We start from the raw sequence: 21,735 nt of genomic DNA on the forward strand, positions 1-21,735 counted from the left end.
CAAATTACTAATGAGGTTGAACATCTTTTCATATGTTTATTGCCCATTCAAGCTTCCTTTAATGATAAATGCCTGTTTGTGTCATCTGCCCATTTTTTTATTGCATTATATGTCTTTGTCTTACTAATTTGTAGGAGTTCTTTTTCTATTCTGAATTATTAAGAAGCTTCTGGTTATTATATGTGCTGCAAATATTTCCTCCCAGTTTGCACTCTGTCTTTTTACTTTTTAATACTGTTTTTTAATGACCAGAAATATAAAATGTCTTCTTCTTTCCTCCTGTGGTATGTGCTATTTATGTCTTTTTAGATACATACTTCCACTGACTGAGGTCATAAAAATATTTGTCTCTATTTCCTTCAAAAAGTTCTTACGTGTTGCTCTCCACGTGTAGGTCAAGTGGAACCTGTTTTGGCACGTTAGGGGAGGTGGGGATTTAACTCTGATGCTTATTTCTGTGTGGACTACCACTTGCTCAAGCCTCCTTTCTAATACACTTTCTTCACTTGGCTTCAGGGACATCCGCCTCCCAGTTTTCCTCCCATCTGGCTCATTGCTTCTTCTTCTTCTTTTTTTTTTTAATATTTATTAATTTTTTTGGCTGCACCGGGTCTTAGTTGTGGCACGCGGGATCTTTAGTTGTGGCACGTGGGATCTTTAGTTGTGGCACGTGGGATCTAGTTCCCTGACCAGGGATCGAACCCAGGCCCCCTGCATTGGGAGCGTGGAGTCTTAACTGCTGGACCATCAGGGAAGTCCCTGGCTTGTTGCTTCTTCTTGGTGTGCATTGCCAGCTCTTCCTCTTTGCAGCCTCTACATGATGAGTGACTGGGAGTGCCCTCTTCTCCTGTCTGTCTGGATACTCTCACCATTCTTACCCGAGTCCATGACTATAAATAACATCTGTATGCTGATCATTCCACCCTCACATCTTGACCCTCTTCCTTCATATCTCCACTTGGCTCAATCCTTCCCATCAAATATCACCTCCTGAGAGAGGGCTTCCCTGACCATACTATGTAAAATAGCAGCACCTGCATCTCCCCCTATGCTTAACTTGCTTTATTTTATATCAAGCATAATTAGTCACCTCCTGATTTTATTCTAGAAATAGATTATATTTTGTCTGTCCACTATTTGAATATGTATCATGGACTTGGAACTGTTTGCTGATGCATCCAAATGACTAAGAACAGTGCCCGGCATATTGTGGATGCACAATAAACATTTGTAGTGAAACAAGCAGTGATCAGGGACTTCCCTGGTGGTCCAGTGGTTGAGACTTCGCCTTCCAATGCAGGGAGTGCGGGTTCGATCCCTGGTCAGGGAGCTAAGGTCCTACATACCTCATGGCCAAAAAACCAAAACATAAAACAGAAACAATATTGTAACAAATTCAATACAGACTTTAAAATGGTCCACATAAAAAATGTTTTTTAAAAAAAGAAGAAGCAATGATCAGCTTTACTTAATATCATGCTTCATAGCTTATGGAGCTTTTTGCTATGCAATTATGTTCCTCCTAGCATCGATTTAATCCTCAGGGACATGGTTTTGCCTACATTTGTGAATATCCGAGCAATAACATCTCTTCCTTTGGAGGTCTCTTAACATTTTTTTACTCAGAACACTTAATTTTATTCCCAGTTGCATGCATTATTAGGTGTGTGGCTGTCACTTGAGGAAACTGAACAATAACATCTCTTGGCTGACCATGTCAACTGTTATTTGATGTCTCACATAAAAGGAATGTGGTTCTGAAAAAGGGACAAGTGCTTCAAATTAATGCATGTACAAAAATGTTTGAATGCAGAATCTCAAAATAGGGCTATTTAGACTAGTGGTTCTGAGTTGTTTCTTTTCAGCCAAAATACATGCCCATGAGCTACTCTTACTTTTATACAACCATAGACACTTTTGTTGGAAGTAAAATATTATGAAACATTTTTATTCACCACAGCTGTCAGCCGCTAGCTCCCAGAATCCCAGCCCACACTTACACTCGGGGTTATCTAGCACAGGGGTCCCTAACCCCCAGGCAGTGGACAAGTACCGGTCTGTGGCCTGTTAGGAACCGGGCCGCACAGCAGGAGGTGGGTGGCAGGTGAGCCAGCGGGGCTTCATCTGCCGCTCCCCATCGCCCCCCATCCGCTCGCATCCCCGCCTGAACCATCACCCCCAGCCCCACAGTCCATGGAAAACTTGTCTTCCACGAAACCGGTCCCTGGTGCCAAAAAGGTTGGGGGCCGCTGCTCTAGCAGACCTGGTCCTTGCTTCAGAGCCCCTCCAGGAGATGTGCAGACAATATCCAGACCTCTCTCCACCTTAGTTATTCCTAAGCCCATAAATCTATGTAGCTAAGTCCAGAAAAATATACATTTGGCAAGTCTGAGCAGCCAGAGAAATTCATTCATTTACTATGTCTATTGAGTTTTGAGCCCAGTACATGAGAATTTGGTCACTTGTGTCAAATTACTGGTTTGCACTCTGACTCATTCCACAAGCCAAATAGAATGAATGTGTGCATCTCTCTCCCTGAGGACACGAAAAGCGAACTTGAGGCTGATGTTAAAATAGATTTCTCATTTTCTGGGAACTCAGTGGGCTGGTTATGTTATCGAAAGTTCTGGCACTGTGGGTCAGGCTTCACTGGGTGCTAACCATTCGCAATCTCAAAGCACACATTCAAGAAAATGTGGGAAAGATTCTGGGACTTTGCAGGGGGCGGTGAAGCTCTAAAGCCTGTTGACAGAACTGTTGAAGACAAACTGTACAGCGGGGAACCCTGGACAGTCTAAGCTTCTCATCAGCAACACAGCTGATGTCCTCGAGAAACCTCCTGAAAAGGTGGTCGGACTGATTGATGCTGATTGACAGTGAATCAGAAACTAAATCAAGAGGAGCGGCTTGCCTGGGGCCCCAGAGAGCACAACACTAATGTTAAATAAATCCAAAAGCAACAGCTGTGTCCAATGCTCTAGAGATTTGGGGTTCAGACATGGGATAGGTGTCACCTATAAAGTCTTAGCAACTTCATCAGAATCTAAGAGGAATCATGTATATTGGTCAGGAGGGACCCACAGCCATAACATAAAATAGCCAAATCCAACTGGCTTAAGCAAGAAAGTCAGAGTCTAATGTGTTGGTGGGGAGCAGGCTCTGCTCCATGTAGTCATTCAAGGACTCAGGCCTCATTCATTTGGTGGCCCTTCTATCCCCTAGAGACCGGGAGTCTCGGAAGATTCTCTGCATCCAACCAACAGACAAGGCAAGAGGGAAACACAGAGAATCTAAGGCGGGATTAGGGACCACATCTGGAAATGCCACACATCACTTGGAATGCCACATTCCATTGGCCAAGACTAGTTACATGACCACCCCTAGACAACGGGACCTGGGAAGTACGGTCTGGCTGTGTGGCCAACTTGATATTGGTGAGCTCTAGCAGCCTCTGTTACAAGAAAGAATAAAACTCAGTTTTGAAAACAAATTTGTTAAATTTGAGAAAAGCCAAAAGGACTGACCTTCAAAGCAGGCTCTGTAAGAGGTCATAAATCTTACTCAAGTAGTGCTGTTTTCAAAAATGTTCTTTGGACCACCACTCTTAGAATTCCCTTCAGAGACAGTAAGAAGCTCATTTCTTCATAGTCACCCTGGTTTAAGCCAATTCTCAAAGGACTGAATTTATTCAACATGTGAATGATACCAATCATTGACATCCATCAATTTGATTCTAAAGAAAATGCCCTGAGTTGCTTAGATTTTACACAGTCAGAAAGTATAAATAAGATAATTTTCTGCAAGGTGTGAATAAACAAAGATAAATAGATCTTCCCAGGGGTATTCTCATTCTTTAAAAGGGATCCTGTGGGGTCATGTCAGCAAACTGGAAGAATAGGAGTTTTCTACCATCTTCCCCCTAAAGAACACCAATTCTGACGGTTGCCCGTGGACAAGAATGTCTTTTTGGAAGTCCAAGAGTCCAGCAGAGGAGCTCCAGCATGTCAGTGAAGCAAAAAAAAAAATGGGGATTGGATACACTGAAGATGTTAAGAGGAACAGTTTTGATTTACCTGCATCCCTCCTCCCCTAAACTGGCACAGCTCGTACCAAGACGGACCATCTTGGCTGGCGATTTCTCTCACGGGGGCAAGTGGGAACATGTGAGTGAGCGCCTGGCTTCCCCAGCTGTGCAGGACACTGCCGGGGGGGGGGCGGTTTTTTCTCGCTCCACCCAGAACACTGAGGTGTGTTGCACGACTGGGGGAGGGGAGGGCCTGGGAAGACAGCAGCCAGGGCCTTCGGAGGGCATCAGAGGGATGCAGATGCTACTAACCATTTCTCAGACTCCATCAGGAAGCCCACCCAACAGCCACTGGGGATGCCTTGCCTGCAGGTCCATACAGATACAGTGGCAGTGACGAGCTCTTATAAAGTACAGCCGAAACGGAACAAACACCGGACCTCAAGTCTGAAAACCAAGGGTTGGTTCTGGCCTAAGGTGAGCCAGCGACCCCATCTGTGAAATGGAAACTAACCATTTTCCTATATGAAAGGAATTTTCCTCTTTATTTCAATAGAGCAGAAGCAGAATGCCTCTAGATCACGATTCCTAAAACTTTCTCCAGTCATGTTTTTCTGTTTTTGTTTTTGGCTGTGCACCCGCGAAGCCTGTAGGATCTCAGTTCCCAGACCAGGGACTGAACTCAGGCCACGGCAGTGAAAGCCCAGAATTCTAACCACTAGCCACCAGGGAAGTCCCCCTCTAGTCATGTTCTTTCAGGTACAAACAACTTTAAGGGTTCCCCTCTTCTCAGAATCTGAGATCTCCATGCTCTGGCCCCAGCCAGCCTTTCCAGGCTGATCTCCAACAACTCTCCTGCTGCCATCCTGTGTTCCAAATAAACCTGATAATCCGGTCCTGCCCTCACTCCTCTCTCTGCATCTGTGCTCTCCCCACCCCCTCCATCTCCCTCTCTCATATTTACCACTTGAAATCCCATCCATCCTTCAAGGTCCACATAAATGCCTCTTCCTCTGTGAAATTTCCCCTGATTTATCTGAATCTCCATAACATTTGGGTAACTCTCTGTCGTGTAATTTATTTTTTATATAATTGCTTTCTCCCCATCCCTAGGAGAACTGGTGTTTCTCTCTGTGGTGTATATATTTCCTTCAATTTTCTGTTCCCCTATACAGCCTAGCAAGAGGACTTTTACCTAGTAAAAGTGCACTAAGTCTTTATTACATATTTCATGGACTTAAAACGAAGCAAATTAAAGGCATCAATATTGCCAGTAAAAGCCAACTTTTATTAAGCACTTCCTGTGTGCTAGACCCTGTCTTAAGAACTTCTCATGCATTATATAATTTGTCATGTAGACATTTCTATATAGTTACACTTACTTTCAGTTTGCTTGGCTATTTTATAATTATTTTTTTTTTTTTTTTTTTTTAAATTTTTATTTATTTATTTATTTTTAATTTATGGCTATGTTGGGTCTCCGTTTCTGTGCGAGGGCCTTCACCAGTTGTGGCAAGTGGGGGTCACTCTTCATCGCTGTGCGCGGGCCTCTCACCATCGCGGCCTCTCCCGTTGCGGAGCACAGGCTCCAGACGCGCAGGCTCAGCAACTATGGCTCACGGGCCCAGCCGCTCCGCGGCACGCGGGATCTTCCCAGACCAGGGCTCGAACCCGTGTTCCCTGCATTAGCAGGCAGACTCTCAACCACTGCGCCACCAGGGAAGCCCTATAATTATTTTATATTTGGCTATTTTATGTATAACTCTTAACAATTCACTAATTCGTAGTGTATAGCCTCCAAAATTAAGAAGTATCAAAGGAAATAAAATACAAACTTTCCTATTTAGGTAGATTCATGTTTAGGAATTTCATATTCTTCAATTTAAAAAGGCTTTAAAGTACACTGGTAAATAAAAGAATCCATATAGGGGACTTCCCTGGTGGCGTAGTGGTTAAGAATCTACCTCCCAATGCAGGGGATACAGGTTCGAGCCCTGGTCCGGGAAGATCCCACATGCCACGGAGCAGCTAAGCCTGTGCATCACGACTACTGAGCCTGCACTCTAGAGCCTGTGAGCCACAACTACTGAGCCCGTGTGCCACAACCACTGAAACCCGCGGGCCTAGAGCCCGTGCTCCGCAACAAAGAGAAGCCACCGCAATGAGAAGCCCGCGCACCACAGCGACGAGTAGCCCCCGCTCACCACAACTGGAGAAAGCCCACACGCAGCAACGAAGACCCAATGTAGCCAAAAATAAATAAACAAATAAATTTATTTTTAAAAAAGTATCTGTGTGTATTAATCAGAATGATAACACATGGGGAGGGGTGACAATTAATAAAATCAAAGAATGGATTGCTCATAGATTGTGCCCATAACAACAACAAAAAACCCAGTATTTTTTCTCATTAGACCATGATTATCCACCATTTTTTAAGTGGTAAAGAAAAAACTGTAGAGCATTCCTGCTCTGTGAGAAGAATTCTTTTCCTGCCCTACATTTTCCTGTTGCTAACATAGAGCACAGGCCAAATTTTTGGCCTTTTATCCTTAAGAGCATTCTCTTAATCACATTCTTAGTTGTTCTATCTCCAAGTTAGAAAATGAATTTATACTTTATAGTGAAAACTACAGCACTACTCCTTGAAGCATTTGCTCTTTATAGTCAATCTGGCCTAATCATCAAGCTCATTATCTGGTCATTGCCAAGGAGGTGGTATAACCCCCTGAATCACTCATTATAGCTAAGTTTCTGCAGTAAATATTTTTTTGTGGTTAAATATATATAACATAAAACTTACCATTTTAACTATTTTGAAGTATACCATTCAGTGACACTAAGTTCATATTGTTGTGCAACCATCACCACCATCCATCTCCAGAACATTTCCATCATCCCAAATGCTACCCATTAAACAGTAACTCCCCATTTCTCCCTCTCACTAGCCCCTGGCAACCACCATTCAACTTTCTGTCTCAATGAATTTGACTCTTCAAGTACCTCATATAAGTAGAATTGAGCGCTAAATGTTTCAAAATCATCTCTTTTCTTAAACAAACAAATCTCTTGTTACATGCTGTGTCTTATGCATCTTTGATTAAGTGAATTGGCTGAGTTTATTCAAAAGCCTAAATAAAACTTTTTGATTTTCCCCTCTAAACGGGATTGCAGATAAGGGGTTATTCAATCTGTATGTGTATCAAAACTCTTTATCAGTGTGGGCTAGTCTCTGGAGAATCTTGGCCACTAAAGGTGGGGAGGAGAAGTTAGTGTCTCAGGGAGCATCCTTTGATCCACTGGGAGCCGGGAGCCTTGATCAGTGTGTCCCACTTCTAAACTATTGTGAGGTTGTCAATATGGCTTCTTGGAAGGTCTCAGTGGGATCCAGTCTCAGTTGGTCACAGCAATGAGCAACTGAATAAAATATCTTCCAATTGTTTTTGCCTTCTCTCTGATTTCACTCTTCCCAGTTGCTCACTCTTTTTTGGGGATTGCTTCCCAAGACAAACTACCCTCACACAAGCCCTTCCAGAGATAATGTCATCTGTGTCTCTCTGTGCCTCTTTGTCTCACTCTCTCTGTCTCTGTCTCTCCCACAGACACACATACACACCTCCCCACTCTGCTTTCCTTTGTGTTGGTTTCACTCTTTGGCAGGTTACGCTCACCTCAACTGGAGTCAAGACACCACCCACGTTTTTAGGCTTACATCTTAATAACTTAGCAAGCCTAGAGTGGAGAAAAGCATATTTTTTCCCCAGTAACACTGGCAAAATTCCTGGCATGATGCTTCCTGTCTCTGATTGGCCTGGCCCAGGTCGTGGACCCCCTCTGAACCAATCATTGGCTTGGGTCAGGAGCCAGGTGGTGGGGTCAGCCCCACCACTCCATATACACTGAGAATAGGAAAGGTATGCTTATCCAAAGGTGAATCGGAGGCCATATGTGGCACCAAATCCATGCATTATGGAGATTTAATTGCTCTTCAACCTCATCTCTGCCTAAATTCATTCATTCCCTCTTCCTCTGAAGACATCCAGGAAGCAATTCCTGTCCCTTTCTTGATTACCTCCTGGCTTAGCACCAAGTGCCAGACCACACTGGATGTGTGGGCAGATCTCTTACCAAAGTAGTAAAGTGCAGGAGACAGAGGTTCTGACCTCATCAACATGACTCCTTCCCCTTTACCACAAAAGGGGAGGGCCTTATAAACATAGGGCTTCATAATGAAAATGCCCCACTTGGTGACCCTCCCTTGTGATCTGCATCACCTCTTCCCGTGACCCCTCATGTTTCACATCACCAACTGAGTGTCCTCCAATTCAATTCAATTCTGAGACTAACTACCTAGTGTTAATGCAGACCTCACAAATTAGGGCTCAGTTCTACAAGACAGCTTCCACTTCAGATGCCAGCCTGGGGCCACTTGCTCTCCTGTCCAGCTTGGCTGAAAATTCAGGAGTTCTCACAATGCCCCTCTCACGTTTGATAACTCACTAGAACAACTCACAGAGCTCAGAAAAGCTCTATACTTATAATTAGCATTTTATTATAAAGGATACAATTAAACAGCTAGCTGAAGAGATGCATAGGGCAAGGTCTGGAAGGGTCCAGAGCACAGGACTTTCCGTCCCTGTAGGGTCAGGGTATGCCCCCCAGCTGGTACATCAATTGTTCGCCGTCCAGGATGCTGTTGTTTAGAGTTTGTTAAATCAAGGTGTCATTACACAGGCATGATTGATTAAATCATTGGTCATTGGGGGTTAAACCCTCCAGCTCTTCTCCCCTCCCTGGAGGCTGAGGTTGGACTAAGGAGGGTCTGGCTGCTTCCTGAAACTGGCTCCAAGAGTAACTGAAATAGCTAGAATGGCCCTGTCCTCAGCAGCTGGTATCAGTGGTCTCAGCGCCAGTTAGATTACTTTTGACTCCCAAATTTCTCCTCGGTTAGGATGGAACCACTGGAGATTATTGTCATTCTCCTCAACAATGATAATTTTAAGTGGTTCTCTTTCCTTGGTGGTTCTTTTTCCTTCCCCTATTCAACATGAGTTGTTTTATAGAAATTGGATTTTTCCAAAAATAAATGATCAGTTTAAAAGATTCCATACTCCAACAAAGTTGTTTTGAGACTCTTTTCCTCGGAGACCTTCACTTCCACGGCCTCACCTCTCACCTAAGCACAGATGGCTCTTCAACTCAAAACTCTTGCCTTAACCTTTCTCTTGATAAGCAGTTTAACCTGTTATTCTAGGTCTAGCTCCAACTTTATCACTTGTTACATAAGTATATAAATGCTGTGTTCCCTTAACCTTTCTCTTGATAAGCAGTTTAACCTGTTATTCTGGGTCTATCTCCAACTTTATCAGCTGTTACATAAGTATATAAATGCTGTGTTCCAGTCATGTTGATCTATTCAGTCTTTAAGCATTAGGCACATTTCTAAAACCATACCTCTATCCGTGCTGTACCCAGGCCTCCCTATTCTTCTCTGCTTGCATGCACTCCCCTATCTGTTAATTCTCACTTCAAGTCCCTCCTCCTCCATGTAGACTCCCAGCCTTCACTGATCTTTTTGTTCCCTACACAACTATATTTAGGAGTCATGTGCTACCTTGAACCATCTCTTACTCTTTTATGTAAGTGTCCCTTCTCCCCATCTCAACTGCATACATATTCTTGTATCTTCCAAAGAGTCTCATGCTCAGTGTGTGTTCCTTGATTTTACTTTCCCTGACCCCTATTTCTCCTAGAATGGCAGATGTTTCAGGAACTCTTCCTACATAACAAGCCATTCACAGTTCTGTGAGTTGACTGAGCTCAACTGGGAAGTTCTCACTTGGGGTCTCTCTTGAAGTGGCAATCAGATGTCAGCTGGAGTCTCGGTCATCTGAAGACTCAACTGGGCTGAACATCCAAGGTGGCTCACTCTTGTGACATGTGGATAAAGTTGGCTATTGGCTGAGAGCTCAGCTGGGGCTGTCAACCACAGCACCCAAGCCTGGCCTCACCATGTGCTTTTCACAGCCTGACAGCTGGGTTCATAGAGAGAGTATCCCAAGAGCAACAGCTCCAAGATTCCCAGGCAGAACCTGCAAGGCTTATTATGACTTGTCCATTGAAGTCCAGGACATCCCTTCCACCACATTCTGTTAGAAAAGAAAGTCACTAAGACTGGTCCAGATTCAAGGAGAGGAGAATGAGACCCCCAACTCTACGGGAGAGTGACAAGATCACATTGCAGAGGAGCACAGGGGATGGGAATCTAGTGTTGCCACCATCTCAGGAAAATACAGTTGGCCAAGGAAGGTAACATGTACATTTCCATCTAGAGTTACACTAGTTTGTAACCCACCTGCTAAGGTATTGAGGCCCCCTTGTAGTACATGTATTTGTTCTGTTCTCCTGGCCTCTGGATGGACCTCTAAGACATTATTAGGAAAGCCAACTGGGTGATCAGAGCTGAAAACGTTCAGTGGCTCAGGATCAACAAAATAGCAAGGTAAGCGTCATAACTAAACTGTCTACTCTCTGTACAATGAAGGTATTATTTTCCCTAATTTAAAGAACACTGCAGAGGGGCTAGGAATGTTTTATATCTTGTTCTGGGTGGTGATTGCACAGCTTTACTCATTAAGTTGCAGAAAGAAGAAGATAGATTTGAAAGCTGTTTAGGAAGATATTTAGGACTTGGTGATTGGATGTGTGGTACAAGCGGTCAGGGTGCTGGCTGGCAGCTGCTCTTCACCGTGTTCCGTGATGCTGGGCACTAATTTTACTGTCAAAGGGATACATGAAAAGACGGATTAGAACAGACTCTCAGAGCTTTCCTTGAGATTGTCTTAAGTTCCTACTGGAATCATTCCACAACACTGTTTATTTTCTTTCAGTAAGATTTTCTCCCCATTGTGTGCCAACACCCATTATGTTGCACAGAATTATTAATCATCCATGTGGAATTTTATGTTTATAAAGTCTCTGAAAAAAATCAACCTTTTCCCCTGCCCCCACCAGCTGAGCTCACAGACCATGGCCCTCTCTCTGGACATGTACAAACCAGTCTGATTTGTTTTGGTTTTGGGTTACCGGGCCAAGTTGTTAAACTGACTCAACCTGCCAGTTAAATACCTGCGAACTCAGGGAAAACTAGTCAAACTCATTTAAATCAATCCCAGACACAGAGCCAGGTCAGTGTTTCCTCAGTGACTGCAGAGCACATGCTGAAGTCCCCAGAAGAGACCACAGAGGCAGGGTGAGGCGATGACATTGCGGGTATGATGTTAGCTCTCTTGAACTCTAAGTCACCACCTATGAGTGTATGCAACGTAGTAATGACTGTTTCAGACATGCTGAATATATAGTTTAACTCAGCATTTCACTTTGATGGGAAGAGCCTCAGTAGACAATGAATGAACAGGACCTGAACGTGTGTCACATTATGAAACGAGGCATGTGGAAGCATGTTTCCAAAACAGGTTAGAGACTTGCTCCCCCTAAAATCTTATCCATCTCAGTCAGAGGTATCACTGTCCACCTGGTTACTCAGGCCAAAAGCCTCTGAGTCAACCTCTCTTTCCCTCACCTTCCCCACCCCACCCCCTGCCACCATATTTAATGCATCAGCCAAGCTCTAGCTTCCCAGTACCTGTATCCTCAAATACAATTATCAGTTATCACCACATCCACTAGCATCACTCTATCCCAAGCCACCTGACGCTCCTACCTGCAGAATTGCAATAGTCACCTACCTTATTGATAGATTTAACAAAAACAATTTTTTTAATTCCTGGAAAAATAAAATACCGTAACAAAATCAATGACGAATGACTAAACAGGAAAAATACTACACATACAACCAAATTTAGACTCCTTCATATATAAAAAGCTAATACAGATTATTATGAAAAAAATAAATATTTAAATTGAAAAATTGGCAAATTATCCAAATAGTTTGTAAAAAAAAGGAAATATAAATCATTCATAAGCAAATGATATGATGCTTAATTGCACTCTAATGAGAGAAATAGAAATTCAAAGTGGCATGAGATGCTGTTGACACTTGTAAGGTTGGAAAAATTCAGAAAATTTAGTAATGCCCTGATGGTGATGGGAGGACTAATATTGGTGGGAAGGCAAATTGGTCCATCCTCTTTGGAGAGCAATTTACAAAGTGCCACCAAATTTACATATGCAGATATTTTTGACTTGGCAATTCTACTCTAGGAGTTTATTTTACAGATATGTTTGCACATGAGCTCAAAGATGCAAATACACATGCAGTAACAAAAGAAGCCAGCCAAATATACTGGGAGCTGGTTAAGTAAGTTTGGTATATCCGTAGAGTGGAATACTATGCAACACTGAAAAAGAATGAAACAAAACTACTTGGTATCGATAAGAGAAAATTTCCCAGGTATATTATTAAGTTGTAAAAAGCAAGATGCAGAAGAGCGTACATAATATGCTATAACGTTTAAAAATATGGGTAAGAAAATATACTTCTTGCATATTCATAGACTATTTCTGGAAGGAAACTTGTAACAATGGTTGCCCCTGGAAAGGTCACCTGATAATTTTGGGGAAAGGGGAGGAGACTTACTTTTCACTATATTTCTTTTTGTGATGTTTAAATTTGTACCATATTAGAGAATTGCCTTTTTTAAAAAAAACATTATATACAATTAAAATTTTTTTTCTTATGAAAACAGAACAATAATTTATCTTGGTAATAAATAGTTAAATTCAGAAAGACAAAGAGAAAAGACTAGTTATATTCTGTTATTTTAAAGGAATATATTAGTAATACTTTCCTGGAAAAGTGTGAGGTTTTACCTAAAGAGATAATTATAAATTTCACTTCTATTATGTCTTTACATTTTCAGACTTATTATGTATAAATGAATACCTCAAGCAAAATAATAGCTAATATTTAGAGAGTGTTAACTATGAGCAGACACTGCACAATGTGCTTCAAAATAACAGTACTGTTCTCATCGCCAGTTACAGCTGAGGAGATGAAAGCTCAGAGAGATTAATTAACTGGCATAAGGTCACACAGCTAGTAAGTTATAGAGCTGATGCAAACCTAAGCCGTCTGACAGGAGAGTCCACATTCTTAATCACTGTACAGTTTATTTATTGTGTTATTAATGACTCATCTGTTTCATACAAATAACACTTAAGGGTACATAATTTCCAATTCAAAACTGATACTTATCAGAAGAAGAATCTAACCTTAACTACAGGAAGTAAAAACACAAATGTTGTAGATATTTGAGTTCTATAAATGAACTTATAATATTGTTTCTGATTTTATGACAACTCAGAAAGATAAAAATATAGTGTTTTAATACATTTGAACAATGACTGGGGCTTTCCTGGTGGCGCAGTGGTTAAAAATCCGCCTGCCAATGCAAGGGACACAGGTTCGAGCCCTGGTCTGGGAAGATCCTACATGCCGCAGAGCAACTAAGCCTGTGCACTGCAACTACTGAGCCTGCGCTCAAGAGCCTGTGAGCCACAACTACTGAGCCCGCATGCCGCAACTACTGAAGCCTGTGCACCTAGAGCCCCTGCTCCTCAACAATAGAAACCACCACAATGAGAAGCCCGTGCACCGCAACAAAGAGTAGCCCCTGCTCAACGCAACTAGAGAAAGCCCACAAGCAGCAATGAAGACCGAACGCAGCCAAAATAAATAAACAAACAAACAAATAAATAAAAAACGATGACTGGAAAATAGAGCCACTGGGTTCTATATACTGTACATACCATTTTTTGTGTGTTTATATACTTGACCTTCACAAAATCTTAAAGTAATAAATAAGATGTTTTAGGTCAGTGTCAAGGGTTGAATTGTGCCCCTAAAAGATATGAAGTTGTAAGCCTCCCTTATGAGTTAAATTGTATCCCCTCAAAATTCGCATGTTGAAGTCCTAACCCCTATTAATCTCAGAATATGACAGTATTTGGAGAAAGGCTTTTTACGGAGGTAATCAAATTAAAGTGAGGTCATAGGATGAGCCCTAATCCAATATGACTGGTGTCCTTATAAAAAGGGGAAATTAAGATACAGAAACACACATGCACAAAGGGATGACACTATGAAAAGACACAGGAAGAAGACCGCCATCTACGAGCCAAGGAGAGAAGCCTACAACAGATCCTTCCCTCACAGCCACGGCAAACACCTCCCTCCCCACCTGTGAACATGACCGAATTGGGAAACAGGTCCTTTGCAGATACAATCAAGTTAAAATGAGGCCATACTCATGAGGTTATGGTCCCTCATCCAATATGATTGGTGTCCTTAGAAGGAGAAGAAAAGATACACAGACACAGGGAGAACCCTGTGTGAAGACAGAGGTAGAGACGAGTGATGTGTTTACAAATCAGGAGATGCCAAGGATTGCCAGCAACACCCGAAGCCAAGAGAAAGGCATGGGACAGATTCTTCCCTAGAGCCTTCAGAGGGAGCATACCCTGCCCGACACCTTGATTTCAGACGTGTGGCCTCCAGAACCATGAGAGAAGATATTTCTGTTGCTTTAAGCCACTCAGTACTTGCTGCAGGGGTACTTGCTACATTAGGCCTAGGAAATGAATACTGTCACAATCCCTACAGTCAGGTTGGTGTGGGAGTGGCTTCTTAAGCAAGTGCTCACAGGTGAAACCATGAGAGAGAGAGCGGTGTGGGGAGCAGAGCGGGAAAAGGAGAGTAAGGCTGCTCGGCCAAGTTCCACAGGTGGTGATGTCCCAGCTCTGAGGGGGACTCAAGTGTAAGCGATGCCTTGGGGTGGGCTCACCCGAGGCAAGGGAGCTAGGGTTCCTGCCCCAGCACCCCATCCGTTACAGGCTGTAGACCACCCCAAGGGCCTTCACCTGCAGGCAAGTGGGATCCAGTAACTAGAAGGTAGTTCTCCATAAAGGTGCAGCACACTTTGCTTGTTGAAATCAAAAGCACCCCCAAAAGGGAAAGAAAAAAATGGTAAAAGTGGATGAGAGGGGATCACGGTGGAGTACCAGCATCATCGAACACATCAAACTATCTGGTCTGTGATATCTGGAGTCCAGAAGCTGGATGCTAACGCCAGTCCCGCTATAAACATGCAAATATTTCTGTTTTGGGTGGTAAACAGCCACAGCCTTGGGCCCCCGCTTCCCCCCTGCTACTTTGGTCCCATCCCTGGAATCCCTGGACTTCCCTACAATCCAGCAACTAAAATGCTGGGCACAGAGGGTGGTCACCAAACACTATGGCCAGTGTTCTTTCTTTTCTTCTTTTTTTAAAAAAATCTTTTTATTTATTTATTTGTTTGTTTATTTTTGGCTGCATTAGGTCTTCATTGCTGCGCGCGGGCTTTCTCTTGTTGTGGCGAGCGGGGGCTACTCTTCGTTGTGGTGTGCAGGCTTCTCACTGCGGTGGCTTCTCTTGTTTCAGAACGTGGGCCCTAGGCACGCGGGCTCAGTAGGTGTGGCTCGCGGGCTTAGTTGCTCTGCGGTATGTGGGAGCTTCCCGGACCAGGGCTCAAACCCATGTCCCCTGCATTGGCAAGCGGATTCTTTTTTTTTTTTTTTAATGGATTTTCTTGTGGATTTTTTTTTTTTTTTTCGGCTGAGTTGGGTCTTTGTTGCTGTGCACGGGCTTTCTCTAGTTGCGGCGAGCGGGGGCCACTCTTCACTGCAGTGTGCGGGCCTCTCATCGTGGTGGCTTCTCTTGTTGTGGAGCACGGGCTCTAGGCATGCGGGCTTCAGTAGTTGAGGCTCACGGGCTCCAGAGCGCAGGCTCAGAAGTTGCGGCACGTGGGCTCAGTTGCTCCGCGGCACGTGGGATCCTCCCGGACCAGGGCTCGAACCCGTGTCCCCTGCACAAGCAGGTGGATTCTTAACCGCTGCGCCACCAGGGAAGCCCGGCAAGTGGATTCTTAACCACTGTGAAGTCCCCAGTGTTCTTTGTAATTAGTCAGCTATTAAGATTTTGACTATCATTCCCCAGATTAAGCACCTGCTAGGTACCTAATCCAGTGATTGGAACTGTGAGGGACAGAAATTTTAGATAATACCTGCCTTCAAGAAGTTTAAATTTGAGGTGAGAACAGATACAGATTAAATAATCAGGAATAATTATGTGCTAAACTCTGTGTCTCAGTCCATTTGGGCTGCTATAACAAAAATACCATAGACTGGGTGACTTAAACAACAGATTATTTTTTTTAAACGTGTATACTGCAATTTTATTTCAATCGCACAAACGAAGTTAGCATGTAGGAAATTTAAATGAAACAGTACTGTAAAAATAGCAGAGAACCAAAAAATCTAAAACGGAAGTACACCTAAAGCATGAGAATTCAACATTCATTAGTGTTTCATCTTCTTATTTGATTGACACTTGATGTTTGCAAATTTTGAAACAGACTTTGAGATCATGATGACTATTGTGAAGAGATTTCAGCACCAGTACTAAGACTTGAACATTCAGTTGGTTTGCAATTGACTTGTTAGCCAGTTACATAATATATAGTACAGATTTGTCACAGGTCAGATCACAGTGTTGAAGCAAAGAAGTACCTTCCTGTAATTAGACAGGATCCCCTAAACTGCACTCAGCTTAAGACATCCAGTGTACAAGAGCATGAAAGCCATCATAATAATGTGGCTTTAAGGGACATAGTTTTGATAAGGAAAATAACCTAAGCTTCTGTTTCCCATTTTAATTACTGAAATCTCTTAACAATGACAAAACTGTCACATAGGACAGTAAATGTATACAGTAATTCAATCAAACTTCTTGGAAAGAACACATTTAGCAATCTGGGATAATGCAGGATGACAGGGAATGTAATGTGATTCAGTATTGGTTCTTTTTGTCATTTTACACAGACATCATGTTAATATTAGATCAAGGCACAAAACTTTAGTGCATAAACCAGTTTCTTTTTTAAGATCTAGCATTTTTTAAAATAGATATTTATTGGAGTATAATTGCTTCACAATGGTGTGTTAGTTTCTGCTGTATAACAAAGTGAATCAGCTATACATATACATACATCCCAATTTCTCCTCCCTCCTGCGTCTCCCTCCCACCCTCCCTATCCCACCGTGCTAGGTGGTCACAAAGCACGGAGCTGACGTCCCTGTGCTATGTGGCTGTTTTGAGTTCCACAGTAAGATATAATTCACGTGAAGCTCAGAATCATGTTTCAGACCATTGAACTTACCGAAGTTAAAATATAAATAGCTGAAGACATGATGTAAAAGATGAAGTACTTGGTTCTGTTAACATATTTACCAATTAAAGCCACAAAATATTCCTCATTATTATTCATGCAGATAATTGAGAAAAAAAGATAGTGCAGAAATTAACTTTAAGTAAAACATTATTCCTTCCCTTCCTCCCACTCCCCTATACTCTGCAAAATCTTTTCCCTGGGACTAGGCCTTGAAAAGGCCACTACATATTAGTTTGACATGCATTACTGTCTGCAATTAAAAAAGCTAATTTTGGGACTTCCCTGGCGGTCCAGTGGTTAGGACTCTGCACTTTCAGTGCCAAGGGCGTGGGTTCAATCCCTGGTTGGGGAACTAAGAACCCGCAAGCTGTGTGGCACGGCCAAAAATAAAATAAAATAAAACAAATAAAAAATAAAAAAGCTAATTTTGTGGTGGTTGTAATTACATTATAAAAATGTCCACACACATAAATCTAAAAAAGGTTGAAAACCTACAGTAAATCTACAATATATTGTTTTACATTTGACCACTGGTTTGTGTTATGTAGGAGTCACAGATTTGGTAAAGCATTTGTAACAATTTAGGAAGGCATCTACATCTTTAGATTCTGGACGAATTTTATGTTTGAATCTACAAAATTGCATGAAGTCTAACTCGAGAGACTTCCTATCATTCTAAAATTCCTCACTCTGGACAAATCATTTTTAGGACACTTTCTTATAAATATCACCCTGTGAAAGCACATACAATTCCGGTTGTTCCACATCTTATGATCTTAACCTGCGTAGGGCTGACCTCAATTATTCATGGAATATCAAATATGATAGGAAGACAAACCTGAGAGAAACATTTACAATACAATAGCATAACTTGCTAAATTCTTCATCAGCCTTCTCTGAAAAAAACTTCTCAAGCCTTTCTCCTCTTTATCTTAGTGTGGATTGTGGAAAATGTGCGATTTTTCTCTCGACATGAAAATATTTCAAGGCATGGCAATCTTGCCTGACAGGTTTAGTATTTTCTGCATGACTGATACCGGAACTCCTGTATGACTCCCTTCCATCCTGTTGTAAAGGTCAGAAAAAAGCAGCAAACTGGGAGGGAAATAGCGTATCGCCAGAGTAGTAATGTCTGAAGTCTTTCAAAGTATGTTGGTTTTTCCCTCCTTCTGACTGTTTGTCTCCATTTTCTTCTTACAGCTCCCAAAATGTAGGGGGTTTGTTGTTGTTAACAGTTGTTCTTTGTAGGTTTTTTTTTTTCCTTCTCCGGATTAAAGTCCTATCTCTCCTTAGTTTGTTTCTCTATGCAGTATTTGACTTGCTCAGTTCCTGCCTGATTGCATCATCGAGCTCATCTTTTAGCTTAGTTAATTCTTTTCTCATTTCATCTAGAATATCCTGCTTCCGCCTGGACTCCGTTCCCCTGGGCTGCGAAGAAGGTGCAGATTTTGGTCTGGAAATAACAGGTGACTTGCTACCATTCATTGTATTTGTTCTTTCCCAAGGTGTTCTTGTCGGTTCAGGTGTTCAGGTACTTGTTCAGGTTGTTCAGATTGTTCAGGTACTTGTTGAAGAGGCCTTAGAAGTTACAGGCTCTGAATCTTCATTTTTGTTCTCTTTTTGTTCTGTTTCTATTGTTGATCCCTTTTCAGCAGTTCTTCTCCTCCTGGCCAGCAGGGCACTCATTTCTTCCATTAAACCACTACCCCCTAAAGGAAGGGGTCCCTTTCCATGACCTGTATCTGTTTTAGATAAGGCCGAATTCACACCAGTGTTATTCCCTCCGCTTGGGAAAGAGGCATCTTCCATTCGTGACACTTTCCGAAGTTTTGCTCCAGCAGTTGCAGCGGCAGGTCCAGTTAAAGGGCAGTTGTCTTCAGATGTGGATCCCAGAAAGAATTCAGATGCAGGGAGGGGAGGAGCAGGAGGTGGTGGGGAGGAGGGGGTACTTGATTAGGAAGTGGTGGTGGAGGAGGTGGAGGCCCAAGGACGAGGACGGAAGTGGAGGGAGTGGAGGGGGTCCTGGGGGAGGAGGGAGTACAGCTGATGCCTGGGCAGGACCTGGTGGGAGTGGAGAAGGGGGTGGAGGTGCAGGTGGTCCCAAGACAATGCCCTGTTGGGCTGGAGTCTCTGCCGGCTGAGAGGCGGCCTGCAAGCCTGGCTCAGAAGCGGGGGAGTCTCCCACCCAGCACAGAGTTCGGAGACGTCTCCTCAGAGGCAGGGGCAGCAGCAGCTGATAGTCTTTGCTCTCGCTCGCATTCCAGCTGCTCCCTTTCTAGCTGCTCGTGCGGCTCTCTTTCTGGCCTTTCCCGGTCCAGTCTCTCCAGCCCCTCCCGCTCTTCTCTCTGCCTCTCCAGCTGCTCCTGCTTCAGTCGCTCCCTCTCCAGCCTTTCCCTTTCTAACCTCTCCCTCGCCAGTCTCTCCCTTTCCATCCTTTCTCTCTCCAGCCTTTCCCACTCCAGCTCCTTTTGTCGTTGCTGTTCTTGTAGTTGCCTTCTTTGAATTTCCAATTCTCCTTGTGATGGGCCATTCTGAACTTGGGCAGGTAGCTGTGAATTTTGTCTAGGCAATGTTGGCCCTGTTTCCTGTGAAATCAACACTTCTAAGGCGTGCGTCACGGCACTTGCGAACACTGGCATCTTCTTTGCTGCCAAAGTTGAGACCATATACCTGTCTAGAGTCCTGCCATTGGTGGAAGGTCTGTGTAGCTTGATTGTACTTCAGCCCTTTAGGAACGGCACGGTTTATCACGACCTGATGGTCCTGAATCTTCCTGCTCACCACTCTGAACGTGTTGTTGTCTGTATGATGATATATACGAACTCTGCTGAACCCAGTTGAACCACCAGCTGGCACTCACTTTTTATTGGCATCATCATAAACCATCACAGCAGCTCTTGCCTGACAGATAATCTGTCCAATTATTATTTTAAATGTATCATGCCACTTCCTTTTGGTCTGCAGAGTTTCTGCTGATAAATCAGCTGATAACCTTATGGGAGTTCCCTTGTATGTTATTTGTTGCTTTTCCCTTGTTGCTTTTAATATTTTCTCTTTATCTTTAATTTCTGTCATTTTGATTGCAATGTGTCACGGTGTATTCTTCTGTGGGTTTATCCTGTATGGAATTATCCGGGCTTCCTGGACTTGGGTGATTGTTTCCTTTCCCAGGTTAAAATGTTTTCAGCTATTATCTCTTCAAATATTTTCTCAGGCCTTTTCTCTCTTCTCCTTCTGGGACGCCTATAGTGTGAATGTTAGTGCGCTTAATGTTGTTCCAGAGGTCTCTTAACTGTCCTCATTTCTTTTTTTTTTTTTTGAATATAAATTTTAATTTGTTTGTTTATTTATTTAGTTATGGCTGCATTCGGTCTTCGTTGCTGCATGCAGGCTTTCTCTAGTTGAGGAGAGCAGGAGCTAATCTTCATTGCAGTGTACGGGCTTCTCATTGAGGTGGCTTCTCTTTGTTGCAGAGCATGGGCTCTAGGCGTGCAGGCTTCAGTAGTTGTGGCACATGGGCTCAGTAGTTGTGGCTCGCAGGCTCCAGAGTGCAGGCTCAGTAGTTGTGGCACACAGGCTTAGTTGCTCTGTGACATGTGGGATCTTCCAGGACCAGGGCTCAAACCCGTGTCCCCTGCATTGGCAGGCAGATTCTTAACCACTGTGCCACCAGGGAAGTCCTCCTCATTTCTTTTCATTCTTTTTTCATTTTTCTGCTCCTCAGTGGTGATTTCCCCTACTCTGTCTTCCAGCTTACTGATCCATTCTGCTTCATTTACTCTACTGTTGATTCCTTCCAGTGTGTTTTTCACTTCAGTGATTGTATTTTTCAACTCTGTTTGGTTGTTCTTTATATTTTCTAACTCTTTGTTAACAAATCCTTGTAACTTATCAATCTGTGCATCCATTTTTCTCCCGAGTTCTTGGATCACCTTTACAATTGTTACTCCAAACTCTTTCTCTGGTAGATTGCCTATCTCCACATCACTTAGTTCTTCTGGGGTTTTATCTTGTTCCTTCATCTGAGACATATTCCTCTGCCACCTCATTTTGTCTAAATTTCTATAGTATTTTTATGTGCGTGGTGGGTTAATTACGTTTCTCAACTTTGGAGATGTAGCCCTCTCTAGCAGACATCTTATGCATCCCAGCAGTACCCTCCTCTCTCATCACCCAAGGGTCAGGGGTCAGCTGGTCCCAGAGTAGTGTCTGGCCTGTTTGCAGACAACAGGCTGCTGGATCGTAGTTTTCTTCCTTCTGGTTTCTACCCCCTGGTGGGTAAGGCTGGTCTAGAAGCTCATGTAGGCTTCTTGGCGGGAAGGGCTGATGCCAGCCCACTGGTGGGTGGAGCTGGGTCCTGGCCCTCTGGTGGGCAGGGCTGTGCCTAGGGTCCTGTCTAGAGGTGGCTGTGGGATCAGGAAGTCTTTAGGCAGCCTGTCTGCTAATGGGTGGGGCTGTTAGTGGTTTGGCCTGAAGCCTACA

General features: G+C 43.2%; 1 protein-coding gene and 1 pseudogene across 2 annotated transcripts in view; one reads left to right on the forward strand and one right to left on the reverse strand.

Annotated features, from left to right (window-relative positions):
* The first annotated feature begins 18,383 nt into the window (after positions 1 to 18,383).
* The window catches only part of DOCK9 (dedicator of cytokinesis 9), a 324,890-nt gene continuing 321,538 nt past the window's right edge, over positions 18,384 to 21,735 (forward strand). Inside the window, exons 1-2 of the mRNA XM_082434573.1 lie at positions 18,384 to 18,400; positions 18,646 to 18,719. The gene's annotated coding sequence lies outside the window, so the exon portion shown is untranslated. The remainder of the gene's footprint in view (positions 18,401 to 18,645; positions 18,720 to 21,735) is intronic.
* On the reverse strand, positions 18,394 to 21,715 carry LOC309647400 (protein enabled homolog; annotated as a pseudogene). The gene is made up of 2 exons: positions 18,819 to 21,715; positions 18,394 to 18,782 (listed from the first exon to the last, which is right to left on the reverse strand). The product of its transcript is annotated as a protein enabled homolog (transcript).

The sequence above is a fragment of the Balaenoptera physalus genome (assembly GCF_965194825.1).
Source record: "Balaenoptera physalus genome assembly, chromosome: 18".
Taxonomy (NCBI): Eukaryota; Metazoa; Chordata; class Mammalia; order Artiodactyla; family Balaenopteridae; genus Balaenoptera; species Balaenoptera physalus.